Below are 15600 nucleotides of genomic sequence, written 5' to 3'. Positions count from 1 at the left end.
TCTCCTTTAATGAGGTGCCCTGGTGAGAGAGAAATGGGTGAGAAACAATACTACAGTACTTTAAAACCTAGGTTCCTAAGAAGAAAGATATAATACAAGTGGTATTGGAATATAAGTAGACTTGCATGAATTCAATACCTACGGCCTCCACTTTTTACAAGTAACTTCATTATGGGTAGAATTGGATCTCCCAAAATTCATATGCTGATCTTATGAATTGATCTTATTTGAATATGATCTTATCTGAAAACAGGGCTGTTGCAGATATGATGAGTTAAGATGAGGTAATACTGTAGCAGAGTGAGTTCCTAATCCAAGATGGCTGCCGTCTTTGTAAAAAAGGAAAATGTGGACATATCACACATACAGGGGGAACATCGTGGGAAGACGAAGGTGATGCTTCTACATCCCTTGATATGCCCAAGGTTGCAAGCAAACTACCAGAAGCTAAGATAGAGGCATGGAGCAGACTCTTCTCACAGTCCTCAGAAGAAACCAAACTACTGACACCTCAATAACCTCAGACTTTCAGCCTCCCAAACTGTGAGTCAATACATTTTCTGTCATTTAAGATCGTCATTTTGTGGTACTTTGTTGTGGCAACCTTAGCAGACTAAGACAAACTTCAGTGGAATCTGTTTGCTAACAAACCACATGCATTAATGACTTATGTCCTCAACAACTTGGCTAGTGAGTAAATTCAAATTTTTCTATTTCAACATAATAACACTTGGTAGTAAAAGGCTGGGGAACTTCGCTGTTTGAAAAGGAAACAACCCGCCTCAAAATTGACAACAATGAGTGCTACTGCAAGAGCTCAATAGAAAGCATAGAAGTTTAAAGAGCTGGTGATATCATATAAACTTGAGGATTCATGAAGTTCTTAGGATACGTTTTCAAAGACTAAGAAAGAGCTTTGTGTGTGTGTGTGTGTGTGTGTGTGTGTAAAGCAAAGGAGATAAAATTCAGTAAATGATGTAACAATAAGAACTAGATGGGGTTAAAGGAGGGTAAGAATCCATTGTGGGGTCAGTAAAGGAGGTGGCATTTGAGAACAGCTCTGAAAGATGTTCCATCAGTCAGGGTCCAGCCAGGAAAACAGAAACTGTGACAGGTGCCTCAGACAGAGGGGATTCGCTCCTGGGCATTGGTTATCCGGGTTCTGAGAGCTAAATAAGACCATGAGGTCTTCTCCACCATGCTGATATACCTCAGAGGTCAAAAGCTTTAGGAAGCAGTCACCATTACCCGGGCTGATAGAGAAGAGAGAGAGACAGAGACAGAGACAGAGCGACAGGGAGACAGAGAGACAGAGAGAGAAAATTCAGATGGCGGGCCTCCCTGCAATTGGTGGTCAGATCTGTCACAGAGGGGGCCATGCACTGCAGGTACTGGACCACAGTGGGGCTGGGCCATATTTTCAGACCACCCAGAGGGGCATGGCTGAGTGCTGGGAGGACTGATACTCCTCCCACCTCAGGTGGAATAAAGCCGAGTCAGTAAATTTCCACAGAAGTTGGGGGCTGAAGCTAAAGTTCTCTGCCTCTTATGGAGAGTGAAACTCAACCTGGAGGCGATAAAAAAGTCCAGCCTCCCAACCTGCCTCCTTCCAATCCCTTGTCAATGTTCCCTCATGGCAAACCCTACCTAGAAATTGGCTGGCAATGGATTCTGGGAAATGTATTTTTCGGAGTCTCAATCTGAGCTTCTCAGAAAAAAAAAAAAACTAGATTAGGTGTGTGTGTGTGTGTGTGTGTGTGTGTGTGTGTGGTGGGAGGTGGTGCTTGGAGTTAAGGTGAAATAGGTGAAAGAGGAAAAGATGCAAACATCTTGGTTAAAAGAAAGAAGTCAGTCAGAAAAAGACAAATGCCATCTGATTTCACTCATATGTGAAATTAAGCAACAAACGAACAAAGGCAGAACAAGAGACAAACCCCAAAACAGACTCTTAACTACAGAGAACTGAGGGTTACCAGAGGGGAGGTGGGTGGGGGGGTGGGGGAAAAGGGAGTGGAGATCAAGTGAATACTTACCATGAGGAGCACTGAGTAATGTACGGAACTGTTGAGTCACTATATGGTATCCCTGAAATTAATAGAACACCGTATGTCAACTACACTAGAATAAAAAAAAAGAAAGAAGGTAGAAAGTGGTATTTGAAGTCTCTGCACTCTGAGGTGTCTGCACATAGGCAAAGCATCTGGAATATATGCAAAGTCAGTCAAATATGCTGATTCCCCGACGCATGTCAGGAATGAGTCTAGATGCTGGAGATATTAAGGTGAACAAAGCAGACAACAGAGATTCGTGGATTCTTTAATTCACCTTGAGCGTTGAATGTGTGGTAGGGAAGTAACACTAAAACAAGAGAAGAAAAACCTAGACCGTATTCTGGATAGCCTGGGACATCCTAAGGGAGAAGGACATATAAGTCAGTAAATTATGGTTAACTTCAGTGGTTTGTGTCTGTCCGTGAGTTAGCAGCATTAATTTAGGGTAAAAAAGATTCACATTTTCCTAATATTATGTATTATGTATTGTATGTATTGTATGTATTGTATGTATGTATTATGTATTATGTCAAATGTATTATTTTATCATCACCATCATCACTATTTTATTATTTATCCAGCACTTACTTTGTGATAGGAATTGAGCACTTTGTTTCCATCAAATCAGTCCCCCCCTGACAGCACTTACAGAGTAGGTTTTAGGACTCCTGTTTTACATGGAAAAAAAGTGAAGATGAGAGAACATAAATTATTTGGTCAAAGTCATGTTGATTATAAGCCGCTGAACCTAGATTCCAATCCACGTCAGACTCCAAACCCCTCTCTCTTAAGCACTGTAACTCTACCTTGTCTCAGAAAAGTCATCCACACTCCACATTCTTTCTAAATGTTCTAGCCATAAAGGTTACTTCAAGAGTCAAGTACATCCTAGAAGCTTGAGCCACCTCTGCACACTCTTAGCTCAGCTCATATATAGGTCATATATAATCTCCTCTAAGTATCCCCTCTCCTTCTCACTTTTTAAGGTTTGTCACAGTCTTCAGAGATGACAGTTAAACAACAGTGAGGAGAATGTGATAACATAGGGGCACCTGGGTGGTTCAGTCAGTTAACTGCCCAACTCTTAATTTTGGCTCAGGTCATGGATCGTGGGATGGAGACCCATGTCAGACTCTGTGCTGACAGCACAGAGCCTGCTTGGGATTCTCTCTCTCTCTCTCTCTCTCTCTCTCTCTCTCTGTCTCTCTCCCTCCCTCCCTCCCTGCCCCTCCCCTCTCCTCTATCTCAAAATAAATAAATAAACACTTAAAAACAAGAATGAGGTAATATAAAGTTCATAAGGATGAGAGGTTGCCAGCAGTGGGCACAAACAGGTTCACAGAAGATGCATCTGGGAGAGAGCAGCCCCAGCTGTTTCAACATATGTGAAAATTACCAGTGTGCCCGCACACCCATGCATACCTGATCACAGTTGTTCAGAAGAAAGCACAATTAAACTCAGAAATGCAGACATACGGGCTATAGTTGTTCTTTTTCCCAAGCCTTAATGGCTTGGCTCTTTATCTTACACACATAAGCACACTAGACAAAACCTCCAAATAAATAAGCGGCAGGTGCACTGGTATTAGCTTGCCAAGATATTATGCAAGTGCTAAACCGAGCAGAAGCACACATCCATCGGTTCCATGGCAGAACGTGGGAGGAGGAAGGTAATGTTGAGCAGGCGGGTTAAATTCAAACTCATCCGGCTTTCAGAAGGGCCACTTATTACCCAGAGTTGGAAGGAGCCCAGGCGCACAAGGGGTGCAACTGCCCTGAAAGAAGATCCAGAGATTGTGAACTCTGGAAAGTTTAAGATTTAATGGGGAGTGCTCAAACAAATGCAAAATGATTTAGCGAAAAGGTAAACAGTTGTGATAATCCTAATAACTTCCAGCAAGCACTGGGCTGAGTGTTTTGCTTATATTAACACCTGATTATCACATCAAACTCATAGGGTATGTATACATATAGCATACAATTTTACTGACACAGAACCTTAATTTAGAGATATAAAGTACCTTTCCTAACATATATTTTAGAAACATATAGATATTATATATAAGGAAAATTAGATTTAAAAAGAGAATTTGAATCTAGAACTAAGTTGGTAATTCGTATAACAAACCGCCATATCTCAGGTCTTGATCGCTGGAGTTCTCTCCACCTGAAATAGCTAGATTACTTATAAGCATAAACCGGTGTACGAAACCACCTCCACCTACTTCTGAAAGAGCCCGCTATCTGTCAACGATTCTGGAAAATATGTGCTTTGGTGGTGCATATGTTATGACCACTTTGAAGTTCTTCTTTCAACAAAATTTGCTATTTTTTTTAACTATGAAATGTATTGTTCAATTGGTTTCCATACAACACCCAGTGATCATCCCAACAGGTGCCCTCCTCAATGCCCATCACTCACCCACCCACCCCACCCTCCCACCCCCCATCAACCCTCAGTTTGTTCTCAGTTTTTAAGAGTCTCTTATGCTTTGGCTCACTCCCTCTCTAACTTCTTTTTTCCTTTCCCTCCCCATGGTCTTCTGTTAAGTTTCCCAGGATCCACATAAGAGTGAAGACATATGGTATCTGTCTTTCTCTGCATGACTTATTTCACTTAGCATAACACTCTCCAGCTCCATCCATGTTGCTACAAAATGTCATATTTCATTCTTTCTCATTGCCACGTAGTATTCCATTGTGTATATAAACCACAATTTCTTTATCCATTCATCACTTGATGGACATTTAGGCTCTTTCCATAATTTGGCTGTTGTTGAGAGTGCTGCTATAAACATTGGGGTACAAGTGCCCCTATGCATCAGCACTCCTGTATCCCTTGGGTAAATTCCTAGCAGTGCTATTGCTGGATCATAGGGTAGATCTATTTTTAATTTTTTGAGGAACCTCCACACTGTTTTCCAGAGTGGCTGCACCAATTTGCATTCCCACCAACAGTGCAAGAGGGTTCCCGTTTCTCCACATCCTTGCCAGCATCTATAGTCTCCTGATTTGTTCATTTTAGCCACTCTGACCGATGTGAGGTGGTATCTCACTGTGGTTTTAATTGGTATTTCCCTGATGACGAGTGACGTTGAGCACCGTTTCATGTGCCTATTGGCCATCTGGATGTTTTCTTTAGACAAGTGTCTGTTCGTGTATTCTGCCCATTTCTTCACTGGATTATTTGTTTTTTGGTTGTGGGGTTTGGTGAGTTCTTTGTAGGTTTTGGATACTAGCCCTTTGTCTGATATGTCATTTGCAAATATCTTTTCCCTTTCCGTCGGTTGCCTTTTAGTTTTGTTGATTGTTTCCTTTGCAGTGCAGAATCTTTTTATTTTCATGAGGTCCCAATAGTTCGTTTTTGCTTGTAATTCCCTTGTCTTCGGAGATGGGTCAAGTAAGAAATTGCTACGGCTAAGGTCAGAGAGTTTTTTTTTTCTTGCTTTCTCCTCTAGGGTTTTGCTGCTTATTTTTTTTTAGATACCCTCGGCTTGTTCTGCCTGAAGAGTTTCAAATACATTTACTATAGCCTCTTCTTCCATCCTGTAGTGCATTCAAACTCTAGGGTGAAAGAAATTTAAAGCACATACCCAGGGCATATGCCATTTTAAAATTGCGTATGAGATGTCACGCAGATAGGCCAATAAAAACCACAATAAAACAAATTTGCCAAAATGGGTCTTCATGTCTTAATATATGAATCCTGATTTGTGCAATCACTTCATTTCTTGTCTTCTTCCTTTTAACCTCTGTGCATATGTTATATAGTAACAGTATTGAAAGATGTATGGGTCCACTGTGATCTCTCATCTTTCTGTGCATTCTGTTCTCTCATTACCTTTTCCCCATTTCCTAATTGGACTCCAAATTGTTTGATTTTCATCTTTTCAGCAACCCTTCTCTGACTTCTCCATCCCAGATGTTCCAAGAGCATCCTGGACAAGTTAGTATCATCAGCACTGTTTGGTTGAACAATAATGGTAAGAATAGTCAGTAATAGAACAAGTATTACAGTGGTAGAACTCATAAAGCAGACTCGGGTCTCGATTCCACAACCCTGGTTATACTGGCCTTTGGCTTTCCAGCTTTGCTTTTAATTTGTGGCTTTATTATATAGGGACCAGCGAATATTGTCTACATTATATATTTAAAAAATCTACTGAAATGTGTGTCTGTGTGTGTATGTGTGTGTGGCTCTAAAAGTAGCCAGTTTTGTCAAGGTTACACGGGCATTTGAAAAGAAGGTGGTTTCCAACTTTTGAGGGAACAGAATCCTTATATACATTTAGGAGACCCTCGCTAGTCTTTAAATGGGACAATAAATAAAATAAAATTCCGTAATCCTAGGAGAAGATGAAAAAATTAGAGAAAGAGAAAACGAGATTTGAAGGAGACTGATTGTCTTTAGTTGTTGAAAGTGAACACTCAAGCCAGGAATCTAAGGCAGAATATCAACTTGAGGAAGTGAAAGAAATACATGGAGAATAACAGAAGACTGGATTTGAGGATGGAATCAAAAGGAAGTATCTCTAAAACAGAACAAACCCTTATGTCCAGTCATTCTACTCTATTCCTGTGTCTGCCTTACTTCAGCATTTCCATTATTGTTGCCTTAGATTTTTGTCATTTGAGTATCTGATAATTACATCTACAATTTTTAACCTAACAACTTTCTTGAAATCAGTTTCATATCAATTCACTCTTTACATAGCATTGCTTTAAGTAACATTATCCATCAAATAATGGAATGATATGGTGTATATACATGCCATTAAATATGATTGTTAAGAAAAAGCTTGTGTATATATCTCTTCTAAATTTACCCTTTGTACATAAGCCTTTTATAAACACTGCATAATCAGGAAATGTTTTAGTCTGGCACCTGTGGTAGATGGGGTATCGCCCTGAGGCTGACTGCAGGGAGGTGAGTCATGAAGGTGACTGAGCCATGGGGCTTGAATTATAAGCCACCTGAAATAAGTAGAAATAAGTAGATGAGAAGCTAGGGAATCTAGTGCTTGTTGAACTAAGAGTTCAAGATGATTTGGAAGTCTTCTTGAGACAGAAAAGTTTAGGGGAAAAATCACTTATTCTGTTTTGAATTGAAGTCAACACTTTCTACATTAGAGGCCATATTTTTAAGAATTTAAGAAAGAAAATATTTCTCTCTATAGGTTCTTATATCCAAGAACAATCTAGCTATTAAAAGAGATTAATGTCCAATAATGTGCTTCCTTATTTTTCCTCCATTGATTATTTATTAGCAGCTATTCAGGCATGAGTTGAGTTTTTTATTATGTACACAATTTGTCACCTCCACAAGGGACTACATTTATACAGTCTCTAGATCTATTGCCCTATACTGATACTTGTCAAATCATGTTGTTTTTTAATTTTTTTGTAGGTAAACTCTATCCCCAATATGGGGCTCGAACTCATGACCCCAAGATCAAGAGTTGCATGTTCTACCAACTAAGCCAGCTAGGCACCCCAAAGCACATTTTATATTACAATCTTCATGTCACAGTTTATAGCAAGCCAACTTTATTTCATTAGTTAATAATAGAATAGGTACACGGGGCCTGGATAGTGTGAAAAATATCACAAATTATATGATTGGAAAAAATAAATGCTAGTTTTCAATTATTGAGCATTTTGTGCCAGGAAAAATGAAAACGGAATGTGAAAATTCTAAGTTTGTCAACAAAAATATTAAAACTTAAATAGGTTAATATGCTGAATGTCACACAAATAGGAAACAGCAGAGCTGCATTGCAAATGAAGACAGTTGATTTTCCAAAGCCCACGCTGCTACTAGACGCCAAGATGAAATGATCTGACAAACCGTAAACTGGATTCTTGTCTTTAAGTGTTGCAATAAGTGCCATAAAACAGTTTCTTGAGATGTCGCTTATTTTATTGCTATGCACTGAAGATTGGATGAGGGAACATGCCTGTTGCCCCACATGGCATGTGTAGATTCCATGCACTCGAATTCCAGAATGAGTAGCTGGTGCAGACAAGCTCTTCACCACCCCTGCCTTTTCCTCCTTCTGTGCATGGAATTGGAGTACATCTACCAGACTTCTAGGAGTGGCCGCATTACTGAATTCCAGCCAAGGGAATGTGAGCAGATACGATGTATTCCACTTTCAAACAGTCCCATAAAAATCTCCTGCATGTGATTTTCCAATACAGATGACGTCTAGAGTGGCAACTGTCACTTAATGAACATGGTGGAGCCCCAAGATAGAAGGAGCTGAGGTCTCTGAGCCACCACTTGGAGGACAGCCGTTCAACTGAGTATAATTTTGGACTTTAGACAAGTGAAATAAATAATAATAAATTTCTATTTGGTTAAACTACTGAAATTTCTGAGTTTGTCTCTCACAGAAACAGACCTATTGATTTAGGTTATGAATCCTTTCTGGCTGAAAATAATCCAAAACCCTTGAAAAACTTGGATACCAAAGTAGAAACATTAGACCCGTCTTGCACACTGACTAAAAACCGAAGTCCTAAAATTACTTAATGGACTCAAAATTATTTGAAATGCTGCCCAAAGCTGTTTCTGGAAATATATCTCAGGGGTGAATTATAAGTCTCTGATTAGTAATTTGTCAAAATTTTTAAACTTTTGGAAGATTTCAAAGTTATTTATTTAATTTTGATTATTCATTTTATCAAATTACTACTTTCTTTAATAATAACATTGTTCTCTAACCCCTGAGTCCATAACATTTAAAGTGCTATGATGATAATTATCTCATATTAATATGTTAATTTCTTTAGTGATTATATTCAACTGAAACACTTAGAAGTTTTAACCACTGTAGGCTTAATTAGGTTAATTAAAATACTATTGTATTATATTTTTACTTTATGATTACCCCATTATTATTTGATGGTTTTGATAATAGTAATAGAATTTATTATTTATAGAGCATGCTTTTTTTTCTAAAACATTAGTTTTATGGTTACCTTCATTAAAAACAATCAATCAGCTGTTTACCCAGTGAGGTTTTGCCTGTTTTTTTCTTTAGTTTGATAAATTCTGCTCTTCAAACTAATGTCAAGCTATTCTTCCCATCATAGCCTGCATTATGCACTAACAAATCTCTTTAGCTGAAAGGAGTTTACCTGTACCCTACATGTTCTTTGCTGGATGCTTATCCTGTGACTTTAGTCAAGCATTTTGGCATGTCTGACAAACCCTGGACTCTTACAAGGAAAGTAATAATAATCTCTGTCAAATGTCAATTTCTCAAGACTGCAGATTTCAAGACTCTTCATGATCTGGTCTGGCTTAACTCCTCTGCCCCCTATTACTTTCAGAATTGGATTCCATAAATACACTCTATTCCCTGGCCTCTATGCCTTTGCACATACTTCTTCCTCTGCCATAGTTGCCATTATGTGCCTTGGCCACCTTTTTAGCTCCTTTCCATCTTTGGAAACTGTTCAGAAGGTACTTTCCATGGAAGAATTTCTCGTTCTTTTCTTGGTACGATTCTTTTGGACCCTACTTGCTTCTAACATCGTATGCTACATATTGTATATGCAAACACAAAACTAGAGGTTTAAGTATATGCAAGAGAATTCTTCCAGAAAACTCCTAAGTTTAACGTGGTTATCATATTTTAGAGGCAAGAAAAGTTAACCTATTTGTTCTACTAGCTTCTTAGAGCTCATGTTAGATAAACATGAATACCTCTTGATTCTACACAAGTTCTGTCTGCTTCTAAACCCCAGAATCTTTTATGTTAAGGTAAACAAACATGCAAATAAACACATCTTTGCTTGTTTCCATGTATGTGACTGAGAGAGGGAATCAAGTAGGGAGGAGAGACAGAAAGTAAGAGATTGAGAAGAAAGGATTTAAATATGGCGGATTCTTTAACACGTCATTCTAGTCACTCAGGTGAATGACCAAGGGTGGGTGAGCCTGAGAGAGGAAGGTCACTCTGCTGCTCACCCATGTCATGTCAGCTTCTGGGACCTCACACAATATGAACATCTTCTAGTCCTAAGTATAACTGTTCTATCTTTTAAAAGCGATGTTTTAAATGTTGATTTACTTTTGAGAGAGAAATAGAGTGCAAGTGCAAGGCAGAGGGAGACACCGAATCTGAAGCAGGCTCCAGTCTCTGAGCTGTCAGCACAGAGCCCAAAGCGGGGCTCAAACTAATGAACCATGAGATCATGACCTGAGCTGAAGTTGGACGCTCAACCGACTGAGCCACCCAGGCACCCCAGTATAATTCTACTTTTAAATCATGTGAATTTTTTCCACCTCTTGGAAAACCCAATGACTTCATCTTGTATTCGACCAAAGAAAATGATGGTCTTTTTTCCAGAATGGAGATGATACATCCCAAGCTGGAATAATTCAGAGGCAGTCTCTCTGTCTGTGACGTCACACCTTTCTGAAGTTTAAGTTCTGACTTCAGAATCCTACTCTTTTGCATAGTGCACGTTCTCAGTAAAGATCTATAGAATGGTGTAGTCAATAAATAAATGCTACTACTCATCAATGTTTGCTTCTGCTCATGCAAGCCTCCATTTCTTAGTTTTTCTTCCTTCCCTAACTTAAACAACCCTACACCAAAGATTCTAAGGGATCAACTGATTTAAAGCTGTTTCATATAAAGTATCTTTTATGTGGTAGAAACCCAAGAAGCATGAAAATCTGGTGCTTTGCTTTGCTGCTTATGATGGCTTGCCTACGCATATCGTAAGCCAAGGTCACATCAGCACTAAGCCAGAACACAGTTGTGTTGTATCTTCTGATAATACAGAAAAACACACTTAAAGCCATAGTGCTGTCTGAACATAACACAAGTACAAGATGAACCTGCAAATGTGTCTGAAGGAAAGAAAACTACTTTGGAGAAAAGTTGTCACATTAAATTTATTTCATGCAAGAAAAACACATTAAGAATATAATTTGCATCCTTCGCATGCCTTGCTTCTATTCAGATTCTTTCATGCCATGTTAAATATTGATTTAATCTTACTTATTTATATCTTATTTGTAAATTGCTTGCTATGCAGCTTATTAATGTATTTCAATTGAATTACATATATTCGTTTAAGTATTTGTTTATCCTTCCATGGATAAATTTTGAGCATCACTCCACATTTAGAATTCTGGATGTAGTGGCCCACTAGGATCAACTCCCCTCAACCACCCGGCTTTTCCTGTCTGAAAACTCATCCTCTATGGAGGGTAAACCCTACTGATACTCTGTATATCTTCAAAGTCAATGGATAATTCAGTACATGTTGAATGCAATGACATTCTAGTTATTCTCTATAAACCTGCTTTCAGCAAAGAGATAAAAACTTACTTTAACTAAATGTTTCCATCTTATCCTGACTCATGTAGCAGAACAAGAATATATAACACAGTAAAAATTACTGTTGAAAAATAATTTTTTTTAGCTAACTTGGACACTATTCAATAGAGCTCACTCTCTGATGCAAGAACTCTTAAATAAGGGGAAGTCTATTACATTTTACAAGAATCATCAGCCAAACCCAACTAAAACTAAATGTGTCAATTCCAATTATAATAATAATAGTGTAAGTCTATGCTATAATAAAATATCTCTATTTATGTGGTTAATGTGACAATATCTATTTACCACTAAATTTTATCTGGGTAACTTTCAAATTACAGGAGTTCTAAGTATATGCGTTCACGATGTTTGCCAATAAAAAGGAATGAATCTTTATTCAGCCTTGACCTTGAGTCAGGAACTCTTTTAGGCTTTATTTATCTCACTTAATATCTACAGTACTCCCTTTGAGTATTACTGCCCTCTCTTCCTCATAAAGACACTTCAGTGCAGAAAGTTTAAACACCTTGTCCAAGGTTACCCCATTAACAGGTGATAGAAACTACATTTAACCCTAGATATGTCTTATTTTAAAACTAGCCTTCCTTGTATAAGAAAGTTCTGATCAAGATTTTTTTTAAATAGCTTCCTACAAAATGAAGAATTACATCTTTATGAGATTAATACTATTAGGATAGACTAATAAAAACTATTAAATGAAAACTATATTTACCCTAGGGTAGTACTGAATAGATATTCTACTCTTTGCAATTGTGTAAAAGGTTTCATGCAAGGTAATCAAATGCTTAAAAGTTCTCCCAAGCTCATCGTCTTACAGTTGCGAAGTACTCGTTTAAAGAATATTCTTACATTAAAGATAGTGAACTCCCAATTCAGCCACCGTGTCAACAAGTACTTTCTACAGTATCAGGCAGGGCCACGCAAGAGGGTTATAAAGAAATTGGATTTCCTTTCTTGAGCATAACAGTGAAGAATGAAAGAGAAAAGGCAAGCCGGTAACATTGGTGCTTTTATAAGGACATTATCAGCCCATTCAGGGATCGAATGACCAACTTCAATGTGTGTGCAGAGAGTTTATGCATGAGAAATGACACCCAACCTGAGCTCAAGTTATGAACTCTAGTGCACATTCAACTTATTTTATCTTCTGCATTCACCCTGTCACCCTGCATGCTGACATTAAGTAGAGACCTGTAGGGAAATAATATCTGTTTGTGAAATGTTTTCATGAAACACTATTATATTTCTAAACAAATGAAAACGCACACCTTGTTGGAGAGATGACACAATAATAGACCTGCGGGAGGTTTATTTTGTGATTTTAAAGGGAACTGACAACTTGAATAATTCACAATTCTAAATTCAAACTGTCTTTCTTGTTAGAAAGATTCCATGGCTGCCTCTCCTGAGAAATCTGGAAGGGAGTGCAAACATTTCCTTGGCCGTGTGTTACTGATCCATAACAAAATGTGCTGACCTCTGCACGATAAAAGATAGCCTATTTTTGAGATGGAAGGGAGATAGGAATGAAATAGATGAGAGTTTGGGCTCCAGTAATGAAAGTCTGGGTTCTAAGCCTGGCCTTTCCAGTTATAAGCAATGTGAAGGTAGGAAAAGTGTTTTCAAAGCTTCAGCTTTTATGACTACGAACCAGTGATAATAAATAACACCTATTACATGTAGATGGTTGTGAAAGGGTTTAAATGATAGAATGCACTCAAAGCAAAGTTTTTCATAGGGCATTCAAGATGAAATTGTTCAATTCTCATTCTTCGTATTGGTTGGTTCAGACCCACATCATCTCTCTTGGAGAACTGCCTCTTTCAGTCTGTCCATCCTAAACACAGGCCAAACTTTTGTTATGTCTTCCTCTTGTTCATTCACCTCTTACAATTACCTACTATTACATATACACACTCTAGGTAATGGTCCACTAATGGGTCAAGAAATCAATTTAATGGTGACTAAAGCTCAGACTTCAAAATAAAAGAAGAAAGAATGGAATTAGAATGTGACAGAATGGAATAGACTAGGCACTATCAGAGCACATCACGCACAGTAAAGGTGAAGATTATTGTTGAAACTTCTTACTACAGTTAGTGAGTACATGTACGTGTGTGCCTGTGTGTGTGCATGCTGAATTGTAATCTAAAATATATTTTATTACTAGGTGATAGTCAAAAACATCTGAGAAGCACTGGACAGGATGATACCCAAATTTTGGAGCTCTACTATCCACATGGCAATTAGTCTTGTCTACTCTACGCTCACGACCCACAGAATAGGAAGTGAATACCAAGCATTTTCCTCCCTTTGACTTCTACGCAGGATAAGTCATTTAGTATGATAGGAATTAGAGTATAATAAGACATGACTGTATAAGTTGGTGATTTTATTAACTAAATTTACTGGTTCATTAATGGAAATGTATATAATTTAGAGTTCAAATGTTAGTAGTACCATATCATGGCCCTTCCCACTCCATCCCCACAGAAAAATGAATATAATCATTGCTGAACATATTGTGTGCCAAGAATAGCACAAAAGTAGCAGTTTAAAAATTTCAGTGACCTGGAATTTTTATTTGTAATTTTAGAATAATGACTTCACATCTGTTGGATGAAAATATTTATCTACAGAGATGCATTTTCAAAGGAAAACACTCCCAACACAAATCTATATCCACCTTGTAAACAAACCATGAACACATGATACAAAGAATGTAAACAGGGCATCTGGTATAAAAATATAATTCCCGCTAAGATAACCAAGAAGTTTCTTTTGCATATTTAGATAGTCACTCAAGCATGATACGAATAGTCTTTGGGGAAGGATGAGAAGAAAGAGGATCAAATGTATTAAAATTAATGTGTATATCCTTCCCAGATCACAGTATTCTTAGTTTCAAATATCCTCATTGTCTTTCTTTCTCCGTAATTTCAGAGAAATCAGGGTAGCTTTGAGGAATATTCATAACACTAGGAATTGTCTCAAAGCAGGCCCTTAGCTAAAAATCTGTAACTGCCATAACTAGTAAGAGAGAACCCAACTGCAAAATAAATCCCCTGTACATGCTTGAAGTATTTTCCCCCTTTGAAGATATTTCCCTTTGAGAAAAAACTGCCCTTAGAAAAACCAAAAGTGAATTTTAATGCATATCCATCATTCTTAAAAGCTGAGCTTACAAATCAAGCACTGTGAACAATTTATAAGCCTGTTAGTTATAAGACTGTATAGCAGATTTCCTCTCTCTTTAAACAGACTCTTCAACAGAGAGAATAAACTGATGGTTACCAGAGGGGAAGTGGGTAGGGAGATGGGTTAAACAGGAGATGGGCATGCCCCAGGAGATGGGCATGAACGAGGGCACTTGTCCTGAGGAGCACTGGGTATTGTATGGAAGTGTTGAATCACTAAATTGTACACCTGAAACTAACATACAGTGCATGTTAACTACCTGGCATTTAAATAAAAACTTAAAGACTGCATATCAGATTTAAGGGACAACGATTTTAGAATTCGATAAATCTAAAGTTAAAAAGTCTGTGTTCAAATGCCAACTCAATTATTTTTCAGCTTTGTGACTCTGGGAAATTACTTAGGCTTTCTGTGCCTCAGCATCCTCATGGGTAAAATTAGGATAGCAATATTTACTTCATAGAGTAGAAGTGATGCTTAAATAAAACTATATCTATATATATGTGTGTGTGTATATATATATGTATACATATATGTGTGTATATATATATATATATATATATATATATATAACAGTTGTGTCAGGACATGATATATAATAAGTGCTCAATAACTGGTAGCTATTAACTGTGAGAATAATCATAAACAAATCCTAGGAACTAGCTACTTGGTAGAATGCCAAGATTATATACTTAGCCTTTTACAAAATAACTTATATTAGTCAAAACATTTTAACATCAGCATTTAAAATCATGATGTATTATTTTCAACGTTTATTTATTTTTGGGACAGAGAGAGACAGAGCATGAACGGGGGAGGAGCAGAGAGAGAGGGAGACACAGAATCGGAAACAGGCTCCAGGCTCCAAGCCATCAGCCCAGAGCCCGACGCGGGGCTCGAACTCACGGACCACGAGATCGTGACCTGGCTGAAGTCGGATGCTTAACCGACTGCGCCACCCAGGCGCCCCATGATGTATTATTTTA

The 15600-nt window shown here is 38.0% G+C and overlaps 1 protein-coding gene across 3 annotated transcripts in view; it reads right to left on the bottom strand.

Moving 5' to 3' along the window:
- KCNIP4 (potassium voltage-gated channel interacting protein 4) overlaps positions 1-15600 on the bottom strand; it is a 1162373-nt gene that overhangs the window by 778045 nt on the left and 368728 nt on the right. The gene's annotated exons all lie outside the window — the stretch shown is intronic.

The sequence above is a fragment of the Prionailurus bengalensis genome, chromosome B1, assembly GCF_016509475.1.
Source record: "Prionailurus bengalensis isolate Pbe53 chromosome B1, Fcat_Pben_1.1_paternal_pri, whole genome shotgun sequence".
In the NCBI taxonomy this organism is placed as follows: domain Eukaryota; kingdom Metazoa; phylum Chordata; class Mammalia; order Carnivora; family Felidae; genus Prionailurus; species Prionailurus bengalensis.
The sequence above is the reverse complement of the archived record's forward strand: the minus strand, read 5'-3'. Positions and strand labels throughout refer to the sequence as shown.